The 22,429-nt window shown below is 49.4% G+C and overlaps 1 protein-coding gene and 1 long non-coding RNA gene across 4 annotated transcripts in view; one reads left to right on the forward strand and one right to left on the reverse strand.

Moving 5' to 3' along the window:
• Nucleotides 1-1,449, forward strand: part of LOC115306220 — a 7,300-nt gene extending 5,851 nt beyond the window's left edge. For both annotated transcript variants that reach the window (XR_003915252.1, XR_003915254.1), the window contains exon 4: nt 1,243-1,449. This is a non-coding gene — a long non-coding RNA (uncharacterized LOC115306220). The remainder of the gene's footprint in view (nt 1-1,242) is intronic.
• The window catches only part of NAV2 (neuron navigator 2), a 373,160-nt gene that overhangs the window by 340,065 nt on the left and 10,666 nt on the right, over nt 1-22,429 (reverse strand). The window lies entirely within an intron of this gene.

Here is a 22,429-nt window from a genome sequence, read left to right on the forward strand (position 1 = left end):
GCCACCTCATGGACTTGTACACTAAATCTGCACAGCTCAGTTCCTTGTGCCTCCAATGTCCTCATCAGAATCCCTTTGAAGTACATCAGACTATAATTTTCAGGAGTCGAGAACAAAGCTCCCTGTAGCCTTTGGCTCGTGGGGACCGTCAGTAGGAACAAAGTATCTGACACAGCTCCCTCAAAGCCACAGACATGAGGCAGGCCTGCCCGCAGATGACAAATGGCTCCGAAAGATTCTGTGGACTTTGCAGTTTTCTTCATAAATGTCTCTGGACTAGCCCACAGTTCTCCTCCGGGGCGGGGGGTGGGGGGGGGGAAACGAATGAATATCGAGTCTGAATGCTGTGATCCCAGCAATTGCTTTCGCTGGCTATTATGGCTTGGAACTCAGTTTTCCTCCCAAAGAAGTGGTTTTCCCAAGCAGCCGGAGAGCTCCCAACTCTTCTCGGTCTTGACGAGTAGGTAAACTTAACTGAATTTCCATCTTGGTAATCCCTGCTCTAACATTTTTGGGTCAGATATTGTTCCCATAAGGAGCTTAATTCCGATGCTTTGACATCCAGGGAAGTGAACGGCGGAAGTTGGAACCTGTATTTCATTCTGGCCAAAGCCACAAGCTGATGGGTAAGCTTAATTACTGCCTGCCTCCAGCCCCTAATCGAGCAGCTTCTGATGGAAAGAATAAGTCATAATGACACGCACGGACATTCTAGTCAAACTGGGAACCAAGTCGAGCAGCCAGTGACTGCAGTGGCAAAGCCAGATGCTCAATGTGGTGGGGACAACGCTGTGACAGGGACGCCTCCACCCACTCTCCCATTTCTGTGTCATCATTTTAATAAGGACCCAAGGAGTTCCAGGCCTGTGGAGTCAGGAACCAGAAAGGCTGCGTTAAGTCTGTCCATAAACGATTATCCACCATAGCCTTTAAGCTTATTAACAAGAAGCTGAGAAAGGAATCAATCATTGTCACATGCTCAGCGTGATATTGCTTCTAAAAATAAGAGTCCATCTGAAATTCTAAGAGCATCTTACAGGCGGATGGCTACACAATCTGTTGGTAAAATGTAAGAGAGTAAAAAAAGAGACCTCAGAATGGTCCAGAAATGACACTCTCTGAGAGTTTAGAGTCTCTGGGTTTCAGTGCTTTCGTTGGCCAGCCTTGTGGTCTGGTCAAGTTCTGCCCCATCTTGGCCTGTCCATTTCCTTGGTCTTGTTCACACATGCCCTTGTCTTTCAGCATCGTGATCTTCCTTGGACGCCTTGCTGAGAGACGCCCTCAGTCTCCCCCAAGCCTGCTTCTCCTGGGTCTGCACCTCTCTGTGGATGTGGTACTCAGCCCTCCAGGAAGGACAAAAGTCATTGTCCACGAGCGCTTCCCACAAACCCCCTCACCATGTGTTTTACCCACATCATCACATTTAATATGCAGAGTAACACTCTCTTATTTCCTGGGTGTTTATGTGCATGTACCCTGTGCCAGGCACCATGCCAGACAATGGACAGACCTCCAGGAGCTTGTGGTATAAGTGTTATTATACCCAGTTTACAGGACAGAAAACTGAGCCTCAGAAAGAGCTAATTAGTGGGAAGTAGCAGAAGTGGGATCCAAACCCAGCCTCAGTTGTTTCGCTACAGCTGTCCATTTATTTTTATATTTCCTGCCCCAAGACTCCATGAAAATGGGGCCTGGGTCTCCTGTGTTTGACTTTCTTTCTCACAGATGCTCAATAACCAGGGATGGCTTGACTGAACTCTATAGCTCTTGGCTACCTATCTGTAGCATACAGGTAAGTAGGTCTGTCTCCCCACCCCCGGCAGCAATGTGAGACCCCAGGGTACATACGGGCATCGAGAGGGGCCTCTGAACAAGTCAAGGGAGGCAAATGTGACTTGGAGGCTCTGTGCCCCACAGGAAATACACTCTCCTTGGCTCCCCCTTCCACCAGGCCAGAGAGCTCCCTACTCCACAGCCAAGCCATCCCCACACTCTCCAGAAGGTCCCGTTCCTTGCCCGATAGATCCCGCAGTGCTACATCAATTGTCCACATGTTCAGGCTTCCTGGGCTATGCACAAGCTCCCCAGCACCCAGTCCGTACGCCCTGGGGTGCTCCCAACACTCCATCTGAGCCGAGAGTTTCCAGATAGGATCACTGGCTCCTTCCTGGAAGGGAAATAACTGCCCAGGGAAAGTATTCTGTGAATCGTCCACACCAACTCGGCTTGATTTTGTTTCAAAAAAACCAACAGCTTGAAACCAGATCAACACCGCTGCTTGGAGACAGTCAGGGAGAAGCAGAGGGGGCCAGGAATGGGACAAAAGTTAACTTGCTTTTGTCACAAGATGGTCCAAGAGTGGAGGTGCAGCTCTTGCCCCAGGTCCTGCTCACTCCTGGCTATTCAGTGGGTTTGTTTCATTCGGCCTTCTCTGACTGCCATCCTGTCTGAGAATGGCACAGTCGGTGTGATAGAAGATGATTAATTTGAGTCCTCTGTGCTGTGTGACCTCAAACTATGGACTCGACCTCTCTGAGCCTCAAGTTTCACATCTATAAACTGGGCATAATTATTCCTACCCTAAAGTATTACTGGAAGGTAAAATAGCATGAATGATGACAGTGAGTGTTCAATACAAGAAAGACGATAATGAAAACAATCACAATGGCTTTTTTAAGAAGGGATGACATCCTGAGATCCCACCTTAACCTGCGGCCCCTCCCAGTTAGGGGTACAGATTGTGGGGAACATCCTGGAAGGTGAATATGACTGACACTGTGTCTAGGACAACTGGATGGGAAGGGGAGCAGAATTCCTGCAAGAGAAATGGAGGGGGCATGTGGCAAACAGGTTCGATAAATCAGAAGAATGTGGGAATCAGATGAAATATGACTAAAAAGGAAATAAATCCATTTCTAATTTCTCCATCCACAACTGCTTATTAAGCCCACCTTCTTTTGATTAATCCTCCTTCCCTGCCCTTCCAGAATCCTCCTAGTTAATGACAGCAAGCACACTCCATAAATAAAAAGTTCAATCGAGAGGTAATTAATGCTGAGGCATCTAATTCTGAATTTCAAATCATGCTCTGCTTACATTAAAATAAGATTGCAGGCATGTGTGACAATCAATTTTCCTCTAGGTTTAAAAAAACATACACACACAAACTGAAGTTAGTTATTTAGGGCGAGATTTGAAAAGCATGGCTGCAATTGGCTTCCATATGTCACCCAAATATGTGGAGTTTCACTTGTGTGCCTGTCAGGATGCAGCACTGTCATTGCCTTGTCTTCTGCAAAGTCGCTCACTTGAGGATGTTCCGAGGACAATAATGTATCATAGTCTCTGGGCTAAACAAGGCCAGGAGACCTGGCCGTGCAGGAGGGTGTGAAGTAGGCCAAGGCTGCAGTTTCTAGAATTCTATCTCTTACTACCTCTACGTCTTGGACAAAACTTTTCTCTAGTCTTTGTCTAACTGTCTCCATTTCCTAATCTGTAAAATTGGCATATTTTTAAGATAACCGTGTTGGTGAGACACTCTGGAAATTGCAATTTTCTGGTGCTGTCAGTGGTTATTATCAGCCTTGACCTGGTCCAAATGTTGTCCAGTGCTCTGTGCAGTGGCCATCTACAGTCAAGTGGCCTGAATTTCATACCTTTCCAGTGTCAAAGCCAGGGTGAAGGAGGAGGACAACAGGTAGGGACGCAGGTGCATGGAGGGCAAACCTGGGGAATAAGTCCAGGGCTACATGATCCCTTAGGCACAGGGCTTAGGCCTCACAATACTTACAGAACCCATGGAAATGTTTTGATTTTTTTAATAGTCAGAAGAAAAAAATGAATATAATATAGCTTGGATTATACTCATTTTATACCAATGCAGTCATTAAATAAATTTTTGAATATCTTTTTTTTTTTTTTTTTTAATGGAGGAAGGGGTCGACAAAGGCAAAAGAGCCAAGGGCTCTCATGAAAGTCATAACGTGGCCCTGACCAAGGTCATCGCTAATGAATGCAGCAGGCTTTCCTTGCTACCATTCCCAGAGCCCAGATTTGTTCCTCTGGGACAGATGTCTTTTCCTAGACATCTGAGTCCCCTGGAGACAATGCCAGGAATGCCGGGAAGCACTGCCAATCCAGGCCAGGGAATGAGTGAAAATTCCTGACAGCATGGCAGGTTGGAAGCGGAGATTCCTGAAGGGGGCAGTGGGGAGTGCACTCGGTGCCTCTGGAATGGTGCCTTCTAAACTGGTGTCCAACTTTACTACTGGGCTGACTCATCTTCCAGGTGGAGTTGCTCTCTCCCCTCACTGTTGGTGGGAGATTAACCTGGTACAAACTTTCCGGAGAGCCATCTGGCAGTATTTAGCAACATCTGAGAAGTATGTACTTTGACCCTACAATTCTGCTTCTAGGAATCCATCTCACAGTTTTTCCTGTGCAACTGTGCGAAGATAAAGGTGTAATGAACGTGATGTTCATGATGGTAAAAACCCAGAACAGCCAAAATATCCACCAGGAGGGCAATAGCCAGTCAACTGTGTACAGCCAACAGCCATATGAGAGACTGTAATACAGAAGTTAAAAAGAGGGCATTTGATCTCTGTGATGCGAAGACATGGTGAAGAGTAAAATAAGACCTCCGTAGGATGGGAATATGGAGAGATTCCAAGTGGGGGAGGAAAGACATATTCAAATATGCTTGTTGTACAAAAATTTCTGGAATGGTGAACAAGGAACTAGTCACAGACGTGATGGCTAGGAGACTGGGGATGAAGTTGGCTGGGAAGGCCAGGTCTTGCAAGGCTGAAGCTGGCAGAGATGCATTTCTTTTTTTTTTTTTTTTAATCTTTTTTAACATTTACTGATTTTTGAGAGACAGTGCATGATCATGAGCAGGGTAGTGATAGAAAGAGAGGGAGACACATAATCTGAAGCAGGCTCCAGGCTTTGAGCTGTCAGCACAGAGCCCTATGCTGGGCTTGAACTCACAAACTATGAGATCATGACCTGAGCCAAAGTCCGATGCTTACCCGACTGAGCCACCCAGGCGCCCCAGAAGAGATGCACTTCAAGGGATGTCTGGCAGAGTGTGTTATTGGGATCCTCTCTGTTGCTCAGTGAAGCCTGGGACTCATCCCCTAGTCTAGGCCTTCATTCTGGGTCTCTTTCGAGAATGTCTTTCATTCTTAGATGGTATAAAGATAAGCAAGGAAAAAGTCCGAGCTGAAAACCAAGCTCCCACTTCACTAGCTGAGTGGCAATCCCTGGCAGCCTCAGTTTCTTCATCTGTAATAGGGGAACAATGACTTTACCCTTAAAGCATTGCTTTGAGGAAGACATGAGACAATATCTAAATATTCAGCACAATGTCTAGCACGTATTAGGTACCCAGTAAACACCAACTGCCTCTGAAGTCAGTGGAAGGGAAAGGATGCTATGTGCAAGGGAGCACATCACCATGGGAAGAGCACTGTTAGGGCCGGAGGATGGGGTGGACCTAGCCTGACCTAAACCCTCACTGCTGGGGGGGGCAAAGAGACACTCCAGGCTTCCTGGGCTGGATCAGTCCAGACAGCTGCCATAGCAGGTCAGTGAGAAGCCTCTGGAATGACTGTCTGATCCAGGGCCCTTTGTCCATCAGCAGGAAGGGCTGAGCTAGTACTTCATGGCCAGGTCCAGAGCCTACTGCATTCCCAGGACTGGAGAAGCAGCCCAGGGCTGGGACCAGCCCTTCTCTGTGGCCTCATCTTGGAGTGCTATGTCACGTCCCTCATTCAGACTCAGAATTTTGTCCTTGGGGGAAACCCGGGCACAAACTCCATGCCCACAGTCGAGAACTGCAGGCACTAGGTATTCTCCACCTGGAGCTGCCTTTGGGTGAGGAGGCCATGGGCAAGGCCCAGAAGGAGAAAGGGCCTAGGGCACACGGCCGGCCTGGAGACCCCAGCAAGCTGCTCACCTTGAAGATATGCTGGACCAGCAAAGAGGGAGGACCCACACCCAGTCCTGTTCCTGCCTCCCTGCTGGGCAGAGGTGGCCTCCCAACAGGGTCAGGCGCGATGCTAGGCCCAGTGCCTGGTTCACAAGTTCAGGAGCAGCAATAGCACTCTGCGGCCACAATCTCATAACCAATGCCTCTCCCACCACTCCCACTTGTAAAGTTCTTTGAAGTTTATAAAGTCCTCCACAGGAGCCCCAGGATGGCCTTGTGCATAGATGTGGATTTTTATCACTTTTGAGGTAAAAAAACAGGTTCCTAGAAGTTCAGTCATTTGTCTGAAATCCCAGCTAGGGGAGTGGAATCTGAACCCAGGTCACATGACCCCTCCCCCAGTGTTCCTTCTCCTAAACCTCTGCCTCTTTACGGTGAGCAGGTTGAATTAGGGCTTTACTTCCCAGGACATCGCCAGCGCAAGTCACCTTTAATGATCTTGCAGCAGTCCCAATGCATGTGCTGTTGCAAAACGCCACCAGGTGGCAATAGCAGTCACAGCTTCCCAGGGAAGCCACCAGGGCGGAGGGGAACAGGGATTTGTCTGCCGCCCACAGCCCACAAGGTTCAGGGCTCCGGAGCTACAGCTTCTGGACAAGAGCAGGGCTGGCTTCTTGATTCCCTGCCTGTCTGGACACCAACGTAAAAGGACGGCTGTTCTCACTATCTACAGACCTGCAAGGCTGACACCAGGCCAGGCCCCAAGGCAGGGGGAACCTGGCACCAGTGCCCCATCTATCTGCACAGGCACCCAGCAGAGCAAGGCTGCATCAACTGCCAGCCGTCAGGCCCCACCTGGAGGAGCATCTCATATGGGGGACGGCGCGCAGTTCATGGACCCTCACTCAGACCACACCCACTCTCCTGCCAATCCTGGACCTACGTGATGGTCGCTCGGGAAATCAATCCTGTGTTCAAAGCACCTGTCTGTGGGGTGATGCCTATGTGCCAGACCCTGTGTTAAATGCCTTGCACTTACCTCCTTCGTTTCTCATAAGAAATCTATGAGGCGGGTACTGTTATGAACCATGTTTTACAGATGGCCAACAGAAGCTCAGAGACGATAAGTCACCGGCCCTGAGGCATCTGAGGTAGGAAGTGGCAAGTCAGGATTTGACGCCACATCCACATGACTCCTGAGCTCATGCTCTTCCAAAAGAGTTTGGTTGGGCTGGACAATAAGGGGCTTGGGAGGGGTAAGTGGGAGAGGACAAACTACAAGGGGGAGGGCACGGCATCCAGGGAAGGGCCTTGATTCCAAGCTTTGTAAACGGTGCCATCAGCATCTAAACCTCTCTTGATCTCTTGCCACAGTCTGATATCCCTTGTACCAGCTCAGCAGGCTGCTGGTGGAGACAGCACAGGGCCAAGGTTAGGAAGCACGGCTCTGGGCCAGACTGCCTGGGTTATTAGCTAGAAGACCTTGAATGTGACCCTGAGCTCTTTGCATCAGCTTCCTAATCTGCAAATGTGACAATGATAATAAGAACATCAACTCCAACTTTTTGTACGGTTCAAAGGAGGTAGGATATATAACGTGCTTTTAACATGCCCTTGATATACAGTAAACACTCAATAAATGCTCGCTCCTATTAATGACTGATCTACCAACGCAAGTACTGTCTGTGGTTTGGTTCTCTGGTCATGCTCCTCCCCTCCGCATCTTCCAGAACCTCAGTGACTCTCCTTCCCCGAATGCCTCCCATGTTTTCCGTCCCCCGTGCCTCTGTCCATCATGTTCTTTGTACCTGGAATGCCACTTACTCTACTTCTTTTGAACAAACCCCTCTGAACTTCAAGGGCCACCACAAATTAGTACAGTCTGCCTTTAATTAGTTCTTCATGAATGAGTTTTATTGTCTTCAGATGCATTCAGGCATCACTCCCAGGATTTGACACAGTCCTCTGGTCATGGGAGGTGCTCCCAAAAGTGCACAGTGCAAAGAACACCTTGCCAAGGGCTGGACAGCTGCACGGCCTGCCTGCTTGAAGCCCTGATAAATATGGGAGAACTTTCCTTTGCCTCTCTAAGGACAGGATAAAGCATTTCCCTCTCCGTTGTCCCCTTCAGATATACTGTGGACCTCGAATTCATGAAAGCTGAACTTTGAGCCCAAAAGCAAAACCTAAGGCCCCAGAAGTTCCTTAAACTTCCAAAGTTTGGAAAGACTCTAGACCTTCTTCCTTTTTTTTTTTTTTGAAGTTTATTTATTGAGAAAATGAGAGGTGGGGGTGGGGGTAGGGAGAAAATGAGCAGGGGGAAGGGCAGAGAGAGAGAATCTCAAGCAGGCCCCACGCTGTCAGTGCAGAGCCCGACCCAGGGCTCAATCTCATGAACCGTGAGAGCATGACCTGAGCTAAAATCAAGAGTCAGCTGCTAACTGGCTGAGCCCCCCAGGCATTCCAGACTTGTGTACCCCTCTGAGTACACCGTACCTTCTGGAATTAGCTGTGTGTTCTCCCGGCTACTGCCTCTTCTCTGACAGGCACCAGTGTGTGGCCCAGGGCGCGGACCCTAAGTGGCCAAGCTCCGAGGGGGTTCTGGGCTCCAGCATACAGCTCTGCGCTGCTATCGGCAGCCAGATGTATGGCAGCAGAAGCCTTCCAGCTGCAGCGGTTAAAACAGCTTCAAAGAACAGTCATAAAGCCCATGCACTAAAACCTGTGTGACCTCCACTACGAGGAAGAGACTCATCACAGGGACCAGGGGTCGCCTCCCTGGTGTCCCCTAACAAACACGCCCCATCTGCCAAGTTCACCCACCACACCAAGAGGCAGGATGTCAGGTTTAGGCATCCACGTTAGCTGTGAACACCTTCTCCCCACTTGAAGACTCACTCACAAGTTGTCCATTAGGAAAAGCCACTGTCCACTTATCATGGTCTCCATACTTTCTCCAGAACCAAGCAGATGGGGTTGTCTTTTCTTCTCCTGGATGGGCCTCTCCCACATCTGCCATCCACATTTAAGATCTACATCTCTGAAGCTGGAAATCCAGCCCAGACAAGGCTGACAGGCTCCGGGTGGCTCTTCAGTAGACAAATGCCTAGGGGCCCCTGTTCTCTGCCTGGGCCCGGACCACATGGCAAGGAAAGCATACCCAGTACCCAAACCTTTTTTTAAGCCCTTTTTATCCCCCATGAAGTTCTGTATTATATGTTTCCACCTTCCCAAACATCAGAGGGTGTCTAACAGAAGTTTACCTTTTCTTCATGGCCCAAGAAGCATCAATACCATCATTAATCACTCCACGGATGGGTAAGACTGTGGGTTTTTGGGTCCCCTCTTCCTTTGCTGTCAAGTTGTGAGCAGTGTGGAATGACTGTGCACCACTGAGTGGGCTGTCAGAGCACCTTCTCATCCCAGCCCTCCTAATCAGCTGCTTTGAGTCTGCTTCGGTCTGAGAAATGAGATAATGACTAGTAATAGCCACCACTTGCTGGGCAGTATATGTAGCTCAGCCTTCTTGCTAAGTGCTTTCTTTCCCTATTTCTTTGCAATTTCACTGGACCCTTCCAAGCATGCTGCATGAAACGCTTAGCCCCATTTTCCAGATAAGAAAACTAAGCGTAGACTTTAAGCTTCTTGCATAGGAAGGAGCAAGAGGGTTCTTGAATCTAGTCTCTGACTCCAAAGTCTGTGATCATAGTATACCCCCTTCCACCATGTTACTCTGCTTTGATTTACCTACCAGACAGCAGGTCCCCTTCCTCCCTCTTCTTTCCCTCCCCTCCTCCTTGAAAGGATATGGGTCATGAATAGGTCTCCCCACCAGACTGTAAGGCCCATGGAAGCATGAAGTCTGTCCTTCTTGTTCACCTTACACTGCGCTCTCCCTCCAAACACTGGACTGAGCACATAGAAGGCGTTTAATAAATGGAATCACTCCCTTCTTCCTTTCTTTCCTTCATATTGTCTTGTCTCTGAGCTCACTATCGCTCTTAAACTCAGGCTCTGGATTGTCTTTCTAGAAATGTTAAGTCTCCTTCCAGTGACTGGGAGTGCCTAGGGTGTGCCAACTCTGACCTGGAATCGTGGGGGGCCCAGTCCTCAGTTTTCCCTTCAGGACCTCCTATGAACATCCACCTGCTCCTGGTGTCAAGCAGATGCCCCAAGGAGCTCCAGCAATGACCCCAATGGTGTTGTCTTGGGCTCTACAGCAGGGTCTCTCAATTCCAGAAGAGCAAGAGTTTGCTCCTCCTGGCTGGGACTAAACGTCCTTCATGCGGCTGTGCAAGGTCAGCCTGTCAAAATGGTGTTGGCACATTGAGTATTGATGAGAAACTTCTTTCACATAGATAGGAATCCCTCAAAAATATTTGTTTGGGGGCCCTAAATATCCTAGGAAATCTGTGTCTATGCTATCCCCAAAGGAAGACTGCACCAATACGTTTACAATGAAATTGAATTAAAATGAACATGAAGGGAAGCTGTTAATCAACCTCCAGGACAGCGGGGTTGGGGGAGAAGAGGTCCTGTGAGTCTGGGCTTTGGAGGGGGCAGATGAGTTCGAATCCCAGCTTTGCCATTTGCCTGCTGAGTGACACTGGGCAAGTTCCATCCCACCTTCCGGTAGAGTCAAATGTAAGCACTTTGGTGTAGGAGCTTTGTGACAGGGTTTTGAAAGTTTTATTTTATTTTAGAGGGAGTGCATGAGAGCAAGGGAGGAGCAGAAGGAGAGAGAATGACAACCAGGATCCATGCTCAGTGCAGAGTGTGACTCGGGGCTCGATACCATGACCCTGGTGTCATGACCTGAGTTGAAATCAAGAGTAGGACACCCAAACCAAGGAAGCCACTTGGGTAGTTCTGTGATAGTTTTTCAAACCCTCCCAAATCTTGCCAAAATACAGTTGACCCTTGAACAACATGGGTTTGAACTGCATGATTCCACTTATATGTGGACTTTTTTTAAATAAATACAATACTGTAAGTATATTTTCTTTATGATTTTCTTAACATTTTCTTTTATCTAGTTTACTTTAAGAATATAGTATATAGTATGTATAACAAAGTATGTGCTCATCAACTAGGCAATTGATAAGCCTTCTGGTCAACAGTAGGCTATTGGTAAAGTTTTGGGGGGAGTTAAAGTTATACAGGGATTTTCAACTGTTCAGGGGGTGGGTGCCTCTACACCCCACATTGTTCACTGTGCTCACATTTTGTGATCTGACTCCAGATAGCTAGGAAGGCAGGCTGGCAATGTGATCATGAGTGTAGATATCTGGTCCAAACCCCAGCTCTGCCACCCGCTAGTTCGCTGATCCTTAGCAAGTAAATTATACAGAGTACCTCTCAGTTATCCCTGCTGCGAAATGGACATAATTGTAATTTCCTGATAAGCTTGTTATGGATAAGATATGAGACATCTTATTTTAAAAAATCAGCCCATGGTGAGCATTCAATAAATTATAGTTATTGGTTAAGCATTCTACTCTTAATTTCTGCTCAGGTCCTGATCTCACAGTTCATGGGTTCGAACTCTGTGTCAGGTTCTGTGCAGGCTGTGTGGAGCCTGCTTGGAATTCTCTGTCTCTCTCACTCTTTCAGCCCCTCCCCTGCTAGCTCACCTTCTCTCTCTCTGAGAATGAATACATAAACATTTTTTAAAAAGCAAATTATGGTTATTGAATTTGAAACTGACCTTAAAATCAGTCAAGATTTTGTTTAGCACATACTAGCACGGTTGGCTAGGGGCCCCAGGAGACCAAGCCTAAAGAGCAGACACTCCCTGAGAAGGATTACAATACTTCCCTGGGTATTTAATGCTGGTAAGTGTTAGTGAAGCTCAGTGAAAGCCTCGCTCTTGTCTTGTTACCTTCCACTTCAGCAAAGCTCCAGAGCCTGGCATTGCCGAAGGTCCTCATAACTGTACCTTGTGTCCACCAGTCGTGGAACCCAACGAGAGATGGCTTAGAAGGCAGACTGACAGTGAGGAGCTCCAGTTTTCCTAAAAGGAAGCTATTTTTAATCCTACCAGCAGTGGAAACTGCATATATTAACATAATCTCAACCGCACCAACTACTTCCAGTTTTTCATTTTTTAAAAACAGGCTTCATGATCAAAAGCCATGCCCAGTTTGTGTCTGAACCTGGGTGATATAAATAAAGAGAGAGAGATGTGGTCACGTACGAATGGACAACATGTTTTGAAATGGCACCTCCCCTCCCCTCATGATCTCTCTCTGTCCCTTGAGCTGCCTTGGGCCAAAGTCTCTTTGGAAAGATACTGGGTTCCTGAAGGCTGATGCTGGTGGCCGGACAGGTGCTGTCAGGTCGGGCTAATGTTGCCCCCATGCTGGGCAGATGGCATCACAGGGACAGGTGGCACCGCTGCACTCAGGCTCCTCTCCCCCACCTCCCCCCGCCTGGCCGCACAATGTCAGCCTCCCAGCCTCCATTTGTTCTCCCATCCGTGCAGGTTATTTTTACCATGGGGGAAAAAAAGTGATGCTATTTCTCTGCATTTTACCCTGAAACAAGTCACACCAGCTCCCTCGAAAAAGCACCCAACAGATGGCTCTGGTCCCCTGTGCTCAGAGAAACAGCAAACCTCCCAGGCTGTTGGCAGGTTACTAAAATTTCATGCATCATGTAGAAGTAATGTCTCGATACTCCTTTGCCTAGCATGGCAGCGAGGTTAGAAGCTTGATCGTGCCTCTGATTTTGGCTATACAACTCCAAGCACCTGCAAGTGACCTAGCCTCGCTGTGCCTCTGTTTCCTCCTGCATAAAATGAAGAGTAACAACAATGTTTATTTGACGGAATGGTCACGAGGATTAAATTAATCGATCCGGTACCTGGCACATAGTTGATGCTCTATAAATAATGGCTAGAACTAATATTACCTCTGAGGTAAGCCTTTGCGGGGCTGGAAAGGAATTCTACAAGGCTCCATCGAGGATTCAAGGGGTGAGGGCTGTTCCCAGAGGAACATTAACCCGCAGAAACCCATGTATCTAGCAGAGAGAGCCAGGGAGGGCTGGTAGGGGCCCAGGCTGAGCTCACTGCCACCCAGCAACCAGTACACAGAGCTGCCAGGTACCAGGCTTAGTCGCAATGCCCATGGAGAAGGCTTAGGTCTCCTAGAGGAGCTCAGAGAGGGGCCAAGGCAGCAAGCTCAGCTTACATTTAGTGAACACTTAACTATGTGCAGGTCTTTGAATTCGCACATTCCAGGACTTCTCAATTCAGTCCTCCCAACACTATAAGGAAGGGAATATCATTATCCCCATTTTGGAGATGAGAAAACTAGGGCCACACAGTAAGTACCCATGAGGCCAGGACCCAACTCGGGCGCAGATGACTGGAGAGCCCACAGAGTGGGACTGGAGGGCTGAGGGTTGCTTTCCACACGGCCAGCCGGAGAGGAGGACGATGGGTCTGCCCCCGCCTTCCATGGCAGATTGGGCTGTGTGATTTAGGACTTTACTGGGTATCTGGGTCCAAGGCCTCTGGATTCCAGGCACTGCTCATGTGAAACATAAGCACAGACTCCAACTCTCTTACTACACATTTTTTAGGGGGTGGGGAATGCGTAATTCTCTCCTGTCCCTGCCCCGCTCACAGGGATGGGTCACATTCTCACCTCCACTAGCCAAACTTCTGATAGTCTATTAAAATACCAGTGTGTGGGGGCGCCTGGGTGGCTCAGGTCATTAGGTGTCCAGCTCTTAACTTCAGCTTAAGTCATGATCTCGTGGTTTGTGGGTTCAAGCCTCATAGACAGCTCTGTGCTGACAGCAAGGAGCCTGCTTGGGATTCTCTCCCTCTCTTCCTCTCTCTGCTCCTCCCCCACTCATGGGCTCTGTCTTTGTCTCTCTCTTTCTCTCTCTCTAGATAAATAAATAAACATGGGGGGAAAAAAGCCAGTGTGTGACCTGGAAAGAGGGATACTTAGTAACCCAGCACTGGCCATAAATGCTTGAGCATGAGTTCTTTTGGTCAGACTGAGGGTGAGTAGGAAGGAGGGGCAAGAGGCTCAGGACAATGCAACTCAAGACAGCCATATTTTGAGGCGGCACGCCCTAATGGAAGGCACTGTTCCATACAAGCCTCAGAACTGACCCATCAGGGTCCCTTCCTCTCAAGCCAACCTCCCTGTACTGAAGCTGATGATCTTACTCATGTTGAGGTGTCTGTGGCTGGCAATGGTTTGTCATATGCTTCCTTTAAACTATTACATTTAGGAAATTGCTACCGTGCCTCTGCTGGCCAGGTGGTAACTTCACCAATAACTACCGCCAGGAAACTGGCTCCTATAAAAAAGCAATAGCTTCAGTAGGAGTCATTGCAGGGCCACTCCACCTTCCTCCCTTCCTCAGTGTGAGGCACTAAGTCCTGTGTTCATTCTTCCTTTGATGCTCTTAGATCTATTTGTTCCTCTTCTGCCTCAATACCTACCCCTATTCCAGGCCTTCATTGCCTATCGGTGTCCATCTGTAAAATTGGGCTAATTATAGTTCCTTCCTTAAGAGACAGTGGCAATTGTTAAATAATACTTGTAAAATTCTTAGACTAGCACCTAGCACACAGTAAGTACTCAATAAATGTTGGCCATCATCACCGTCATCAATAGTAGTACCAAGATTAGCAACAATCCCTTGGTCAGACCTCCAGTCTCCATCCTTTTCAGTGTCCTGAGGTAAATCCCTTATACAGTATTTTCAGCCTGCCTTCCCCTATTCAGAATCCCATCACGGTTCCCACTTTTTGGGACTGAGACCAAATGTCCCTAACTATTTCCAAGGCCCTGATTCTCCAGTTTCCAGCCTGCCTTGCGCCATCACCTTCCCTGACGTACCCATCAGAGCCGGTCTCCTCACATCATCCCTCACTGCACGACTCTTCCTGTCCCCAGAAGGGACGCCTGGGTGGCTCTGTTGGTTAAGCGTCTGACTCTTGGTTTCAGCTCAGGTCATAATCTCACGACTGTGGGATCAAGCCCCACATCTGATTGGGCACTGACAGCACAGAGCCTGCTTGGGATTCTCTCTCTCCCTCTCTCTCTGCCCTTACCTGCCCCCCCCACACACACATACTCTCTCTCTCTCAAAATATATACATAAACTTAAAAAAGAAAACCTTTTCTGTTCCCTCCGTGTATCCAAAATCCTTTATCCTCTTTAAGAAAAGAGGAGGGGCACCTGGGTGGCTCAGTCAGTTGAGCGTCTGGCTTCAGCTCAGGTCATGATCTCACGGTTGTGGGTTCATGTCCTGCGTCAGGCTCTGTGCTGGCAGCTCAGAGCCTGGAGCCTGTCTTCAGATTCTGTGTGTCCCTCTCTCTCTGCCCCTCCCCTGCTCATGATCTGTCTCTGTCTCTCAAAATAAATAAATGTTAAAAAAAATTTAAAAAAAAAAGAAATAAGAAAAGAGGAAAGATCAGAACACAGCTCTTGTCTGATCTCCCCCACCTTCTGTTCTGAAGTCAGGCAGTACCAGGTGGATTAATGCTCACTCTGTGGCAATTGGGGCCCCATATGGCCTTAGCTGAAATCTTGACACAGAGCTAGGCGCAGGCACGTGGGTTATCACAGGGACTCCAGAGACCCTCTGGAGCTCAAAAGCTGGTGCTCCCATTTACCAGCCACTTGACTTAGATCAAATCAGCCGGCCTCCCCAGCCCATTTTACTCTTCTGCAGGGTGGCTCTAAAGCCTAACCCCAGAGGGTATTTGGGAGCCTAGCCTGATGCAGCGTTAGAAGCCGCACCACAGGGCTGCACACAGCAAATGCCTGGTAAAGGTTATCTCCCTTCTTCCTTCAATGCACAATCACCAGCAATAACGGGTTGTTGATCATCATTCTATTAGTCACCAGAGTACGGCCTAAGGAGCAATTTAATCCACCTGCTCCCACAGGAGGGGACCATGCTCAGCGGAAGTTTGGCTTCTGTGAGAGGCCCACCTCCAGCTTCTCTCCAGAAATGCCCCCTCGTTTTAGAGCTGTTTTTGTGTTCAAGACAATGAAACTAGCACTCGTGCCAACACCATAATTGTGAGGGCATCAGTTAACAAAAAGGTTTAAGAGGGCAATAAAAACGCCCACATCTCAGACTTCGAGCCCAGCAAAGAAGAGTGGATATGCAGGGCACATAAATCCTCAGATTCCTAAAGGATGTTCTTTCTCCCTGCCTCCAGGAGGCTGGGCAGGGCACGGCTTAACACAAATAGGCATGGCAAGATCTCCTGGAGACACTGGCTATCTGGACCAGACCACCATCAGGCAAGGAGGGCCTGATAGCGGCCAGACCCCGAGAGGCCTCCAGCTGAAAGCCAGGGGCAGAGGCCCCTGAACACTAGCTGACCAAAGGCCTCCTGAGAGGCATATTGTTTCTGTTTTACAGATGAGGAAAACCAAAGCTCAGAGAGGTTGAACAATGTGCCCAAGGCCACACAGCTGGTCCGCCCTGTGACATGGCCCAGGATATCAACTTGGATCCTCTACTTCCATGGCCCAATTCTCTTCCTTAATCCGGCCCTGCAGTGTGGGCAAGATGTCCTCCTGGGATTCCAGAGCCCCTCTGTGACTCCCTCCACCCACCCACAGTGTTTATGGTTTGCTGAATCATGGCCACTCTTTTGTTCACGGCTGTCTCCCCTATCAGCCTGTGAGCTCCTTTGAGAGCAGAGACCGCGTCCAGCTCATCCACCATTAAATCAGCAGCGTTCAGCCAGGGTGAAATCAGGTGCTCAGTAGAGAGGCGCCAGCTGGAAATGTACCTCGAAGCTTCCCTTCTCGCTGTGGGAGTTGGGGGAGAGAGACACAGCTCCCGGAAGTGGGGGTGAGTAACAACAACAAGACAATGGCTGTCTTGAAAGGGGCTGCATTGTATGTCTGGGAAGGAGGAGGTGGACGGCAGGGTCTCTCCCCATGCCCAACTTGGCGGCATCCCAGAAATCCTAGCAGAGTGCTAGTGACCCCACATATGTTACCATATGGCTCCCTTGGCTGGACTTGCCAGATTTAGCAACTGAAAATAGAGGGTACCAAGTTAAATTGGAATCTCAGGTAAACAACCAGTAGTTCTTTTTTTTTCTTTTTTTAAAAAAATAGTTTTATTTATTTTAAAGGTTTTTTTTTCAAGTATTATTGAGGGAGAAAGAGGGAACTGAAAGGGAGAGATAGAGAGAGAGGGAGACAGAGGACCTGCAGCAAGCTCTGTGCTGACAGCAGAGCCCGATCTAGGGCTCAAACCGACGGACCATGAGATCATGACCTGAGAAGAAGTCAGACGCTTAACCCACTGAGCTACCCAGGCACCCCAACAACCAATAGTTCTTTAGTTCAGGTATGTCCCATGACATAACAAATGGGCCTATATCTTGGTTCAGTCTTTATCATTCATTAATAGTTGTTACATACTTAAAACATTATTTATCTGAAACTCAGATTTAACTGCATTTTACCTAGCAACCCCAGCTGTGGGTGCCCTAAATTGTTGGGAGGGGTGTTAGGTCTCCAAAGAGGCTGAGAACAATGCTCCTGAGAACCAAAGGGACCCTGGAAAGGGCCAACCACAGTCCCCAGGGTCTAAGTCGCAAGGCCTAGCCCAGAGAGAGATGAGCAGGGACAAGACCGAGGGCCGGCCATGGCCCTGGGGACGGGGTTCATGTGATCTTCCTGGCATGGGGAGGAATGTGGAGCTCGCCCCAGCTGCCCCCCATTAAGCAGAATTGGCATTTCAGTGCACGTCAGAGGTGCTGGCTCCCAGCCCTGGCAGTCCGCATCTGGCCCCTGAGACAGCGCTTTCTGCCCAGCCCCAGCCGTATCACCTCAGTGGACCCTGACTGAGGGCCCCAACAGGCTCATTGTCATCCTGCCCGGCCTCAATGGGGCCATTCAGGAGCTTCGCAACGGGCCCCTCTGGAGAGCACTTCCTCCTCCCCGCTCTGGAGTGCCCTTGGCCACAGCTTTGGACTGTGTGGGTGGGGGGTCCGGCTGTGGTGAGGGCAGCCGGCAGCCAGGGCAACATTACTGAAGGCTGGATTGTTGACAGAGGGCATGGAAATGTCCCACACGTCACGGGACTTTCGGGCACTCTGCCCACACTGTACCCCTCACCCCACCAGAGGCAGCCGGACCTGAGGACAGAGCAGCACTGCCTCTCCTACATTCACCAAGAAGCTGAGGTAATTTGATGGGGCCAGAAAGAGAAAGTTCAAACCCGGGCTTTACCAAATCCTAGCCGTGTGGATTAGGCAAATTGCTTCCTCTCTCTGGGCCTTTCTTTCTCCCTCTGAAAATGAGACTAATGATATCTACCTTCTAAGGCGGAGCTGGAAAGAGATAAATCACACAAGGCTGGCACATGGATCCTGGCACATAGGTGCAGAATAAAAGCCCCCTTCCCCTCTATCCCTTCTTCTGTCTAGCCCGTCCTGACCCACTCAAGACCCCAGGAAATGTGCTCTCCTGTGACCAGCAGATCCAAAGGCCACTGATGGGATGTCTTGGTTCAGACTTTAACAAGAGGACTTTGGCCATTTGCAGACCCAGAACTCCAGCTGCAGCCCCACTCGGCTCACGAAGCCCGTAAAGAGCACTGGCATGCAAATCCACAGTCCTCCTCCTGCCCCTGGGGCTCCTTCTACCACCCCACTCCTGCATCCTGAGAATCTCACCTCCGCTATGCATGCCTAGATCTCCCACCCCAGCTTTCTCGTCAGCCCTGATTTCCGAACCAGCACACAAGCAACGGATGCTGAACTCTATGGGCACTGTCGGGCCACCTAAAGGCAGTGAGTTTGAGCTTAGGCTTTCTACAGAGGACAAAGGGACACACACTCTGGGTTCATTACCCCTCAGCAAGTGCCCTGGCTAACCCTTCCCAGTGGCTAACATCCTAGCATGCTCCCCACCCTCATGGCAATGCCAGCTGCCAGCAGCAGGGAGAAGAGCCAGGGCTCCCTGTTCACCAGACCCCCTGCCATCTGTCTGTGTGCACCACACCAAACCCAAAACATGCTGTCCCATTGTCTCTAGATCCTGGATGCATGCATTCCCACCTCAGCTCCCCTCACTTTGTCTAGGACCCCGTTCTTGCCTGCCCAACCCACCCAGCTCCCCCTTCTCTTAATCATCCAGTTTGATCTTATACTCTGGACCAGTCTTCATTCAGAGCAGGGGCCGTGGACCAAAATGCAAACTCATGGGCCCCACCCAGATCTGCAAACCCAGAGGCTCTGCGGCCAGGCGCCCAGGATTCTGCCCATTTAGCAAACACCTGGGCAATGCCAATGCACACTGAAGTTCAAGAATCACTATTGTGGAGCAAGAGAACACACTTGGCATCTCCCACTGGCCCCAGAGGACCATTCTATGAACACTCCCTTTCCTGTTAATAACTATTATGAAGAATGCATTAACCAGTTTCCTTATTGCCAAAAGACTCTAATAACTCAGCTCTGAGTTCTCATTTCTCAACTGCATTCTGCCTTGGACTCACCTGAGAGGTTGCTATCCAAATATTAGGGTACACACATATACACACACATACCTGAGACCTAATGTTTAGGGAGAACTCATCACATGCCAGGTGCTTGCCACAGGCTTCCTAGACTTTGTGGCATTGAATGCTTGGAGCAGCCCTGTGAGGTCATTAATCTCATGCCCCTAGAGCAGATGAGGAGGCAGGGGCAAATTTAGCAGCCCACCAAAGGTGGGATCCTGCATGGAGAGAGCCAGAATCCAAATGTGGTCTGTGTGACCGTGACCACTTGCTCTTACCCACTTCATTACCCTGCCTTCTCTAAGGGACTTGGTCTCAAATCTAAGAAGTCTCACCCCCAAGTATATCTTGAAAACTTCGGCAGAACCCTAAGTGATACAGATGCTGAAGCTTCGCCCCAGGCCTGCATCCATACAAGAGGCATCTGGACATGCGTATGATCTTAATAACTCCATGTGCTCCTGGCGAAGACCCAGTGGCCATGTACCTGCGTCATGCAGCTGATTAAAGAAGGATCTAGAAAGAGAACTCAAGTCTCTTGACTCCAAGAACAGTGCTCTTTCAGCCTCCCCACACGGTCTCACTGCTATGGTGCTGGGTCAGAATGGATTTTCTACAGCCTCTCAAGGAGCATCTGGATACACACACGCTCACAGGCCTGTGCACACACATGTACATGTGCCTGTGCACACACACAGGCACTCACATGCATATATGCATAGATGCATACACACACAACTACCTTCTCGGTATCAGGCCTGTCACCTTTCAGTCACAGGGCAGTTTCTCTGTCTCCACTCAGGGCCAGGGCTGGACTGCAGGGTGGCTGGGGATGTTCTCCCTCCATGTGGCTTGGATGGAGTTATGTGAGACGAGTCTAGAGGAGCTGAGGAGTGGGAAGAAAGCCCCCTTTTATTGCCTCCACTACCTTTCTTCCTCCTGGAGACACCCGTGAGGACACCAAGCCTCTTCCTCCTCCTGGCCCATGCCTGACCGAGACAGGGGTGTGCACAAGGACAGGCCGTTTCTATGGCACTGGTGACCGTATGAGCAGCTTTTAAAGAGCGCTGACTTACACAGAATGCAGCAAAAAATCTCCAGTGTCAGCATTAGACAACCATTTCACCAAACAGCCTGATTCAGAGGCCCAGTTAATCTGCTCCACTCTTATCAGTGGGCTGTCCCCAAATCAATACCTAACCACAGCATGACAGAAAGAAATCCCTCAGCAGGCAGGCAGATCACATGTGCACTGCACCTGCCCATCGAGAAGGCTTTCACAGGCACAGAAGGAAGGCCCCCACGGCCACGGTAGCAAGCCCCTCCCCCTGGTACTCAGAGGATGCCTCCTGCCGCTTTCCCAACCACCGGCTGGAATCAGGAGGTGCAATTTCTAATCGCAATTCAAGGAGAATGGGAAAGAGACTTCCAAACAGCATGGGATTGTGGGAGTTGGGCTCTGTTCAGCAGTGGGAATGGCTGTCCTCCCTTTGCCAAAGGGGCTAGAAAGGATCTCAGAGCCTCCAGCTCCTGGAAGATGTGGACTCAACCAGCCCAGAGCACACCCAGCAGGGTGGAGAGCTGAAGCTCTCTAAGCCTGAGCTCCCACGTCAAAGACTAGACCTCCCCGCCTTCTGCAGTTACCAGATAGATCACAGCCTCCTATCATGCTGACCGAACATCAGCTGCAAAGCCCAGAACACAGGCGGATAAGTCAGAGCAATGTAAGAAATGGAGTGGGCATGGATTCTAGAGTCTCTTTCATGGTACCTTCCCTCTATGGCTGCCCCGTCCATCCCTCCCATCTCTAACCACAGGGTAGAGTACTTATAAGCAATGAAGCCTTTGTGTGCCTCCAGACAGAGGTGGGACTGAGTATAGTAAGGGAGCTTCTTGTAAGTACTGCTCCTGAAGTGGTAAGGGTATAAATGCTCCTCTGCTTCTTAAACTTTAATTTACCTATGACTGGGGCGGCGGAGGTGAGGGTTCTTGTTAAAATGCAAATCTGATTCAGAAGGCTTGGGACTAGGCCCAAGACTGCATTTCTACCAAGCCTCCAAGTAATGCCATTATTGCTGGTCCACAGACCATACTTTTATTAAAGCACAAAGAGGCCTGAAGAAAGACAGGGAGGGAGAGTGGAGGAGGGAAAGGAGGGAGGGAGGGCAAGGGAGAGAAGGTGAGGAAGGGAGGGAGGGAGGGAAGGAGGAAGGAAAGGGAGAAGGAAGGGAAACTAAAGACAAAATGGAACCAGCGCATGTTGGCAAACCCAATTCTTAGCCCCACATTCTACTGTGAACATCTCAGAGCTGCCCTGAACTTGGACAAAGGAAGAGTCTACACATAAGTTAAGAATTCCCTAACTTGAGCAAAAATATTACCCTTTCCCAGGCAACCTAACTTACCCACATCTTTGTGTTAAGACACTGACTTTTGTGCTGGACACTCACCCATCCTTTGCACTAAGAGTCCCCATGAAAGAAGCAAGACTGACAAAAGAATGACATTTTGGCCCATTAGCATCTTTAAAAAAATTTTTTTAAGTCAATTTATTTTTGAGAGAGAGAGACAGAGCATGAGCAGGGGACGGGCAGGCAGAGAAGACAGCATCAGAAGCAGGCTCCAGGTTCTGAGCTGTCAGTACAGAGCCCAATGTGGGGCTTGAACTCATGAGCCATGAGATCATGACCCGAGCCAAAGTTGGAAGCTTAACCGACTAAGCCACCCAGGTGCCCCAACCTATTAACATCTTAAGGGACACCCTGTAGATTTCTTAGTAGGATGTGAAAAAATAGAGTCCAAGCCCTAGACTGGGAATCACCTGGATGCCATTCCCAGCTCTGCCTAAAATCTTGCCTGAGGGGCGGCTGGGTGGCCCAGTCGGTTAAGCATCCGGCTTTGGCTCAGGTCATGATCTCATGGTTCGTGGGTTCGAGCCCCACGTCAGACTCTGTGCTGACAGCTAGCTCAGAGCCTGGAGC

This window comes from Suricata suricatta, chromosome 11, assembly GCF_006229205.1.
Source record: "Suricata suricatta isolate VVHF042 chromosome 11, meerkat_22Aug2017_6uvM2_HiC, whole genome shotgun sequence".
Classification (NCBI taxonomy): Eukaryota; Metazoa; Chordata; class Mammalia; order Carnivora; family Herpestidae; genus Suricata; species Suricata suricatta.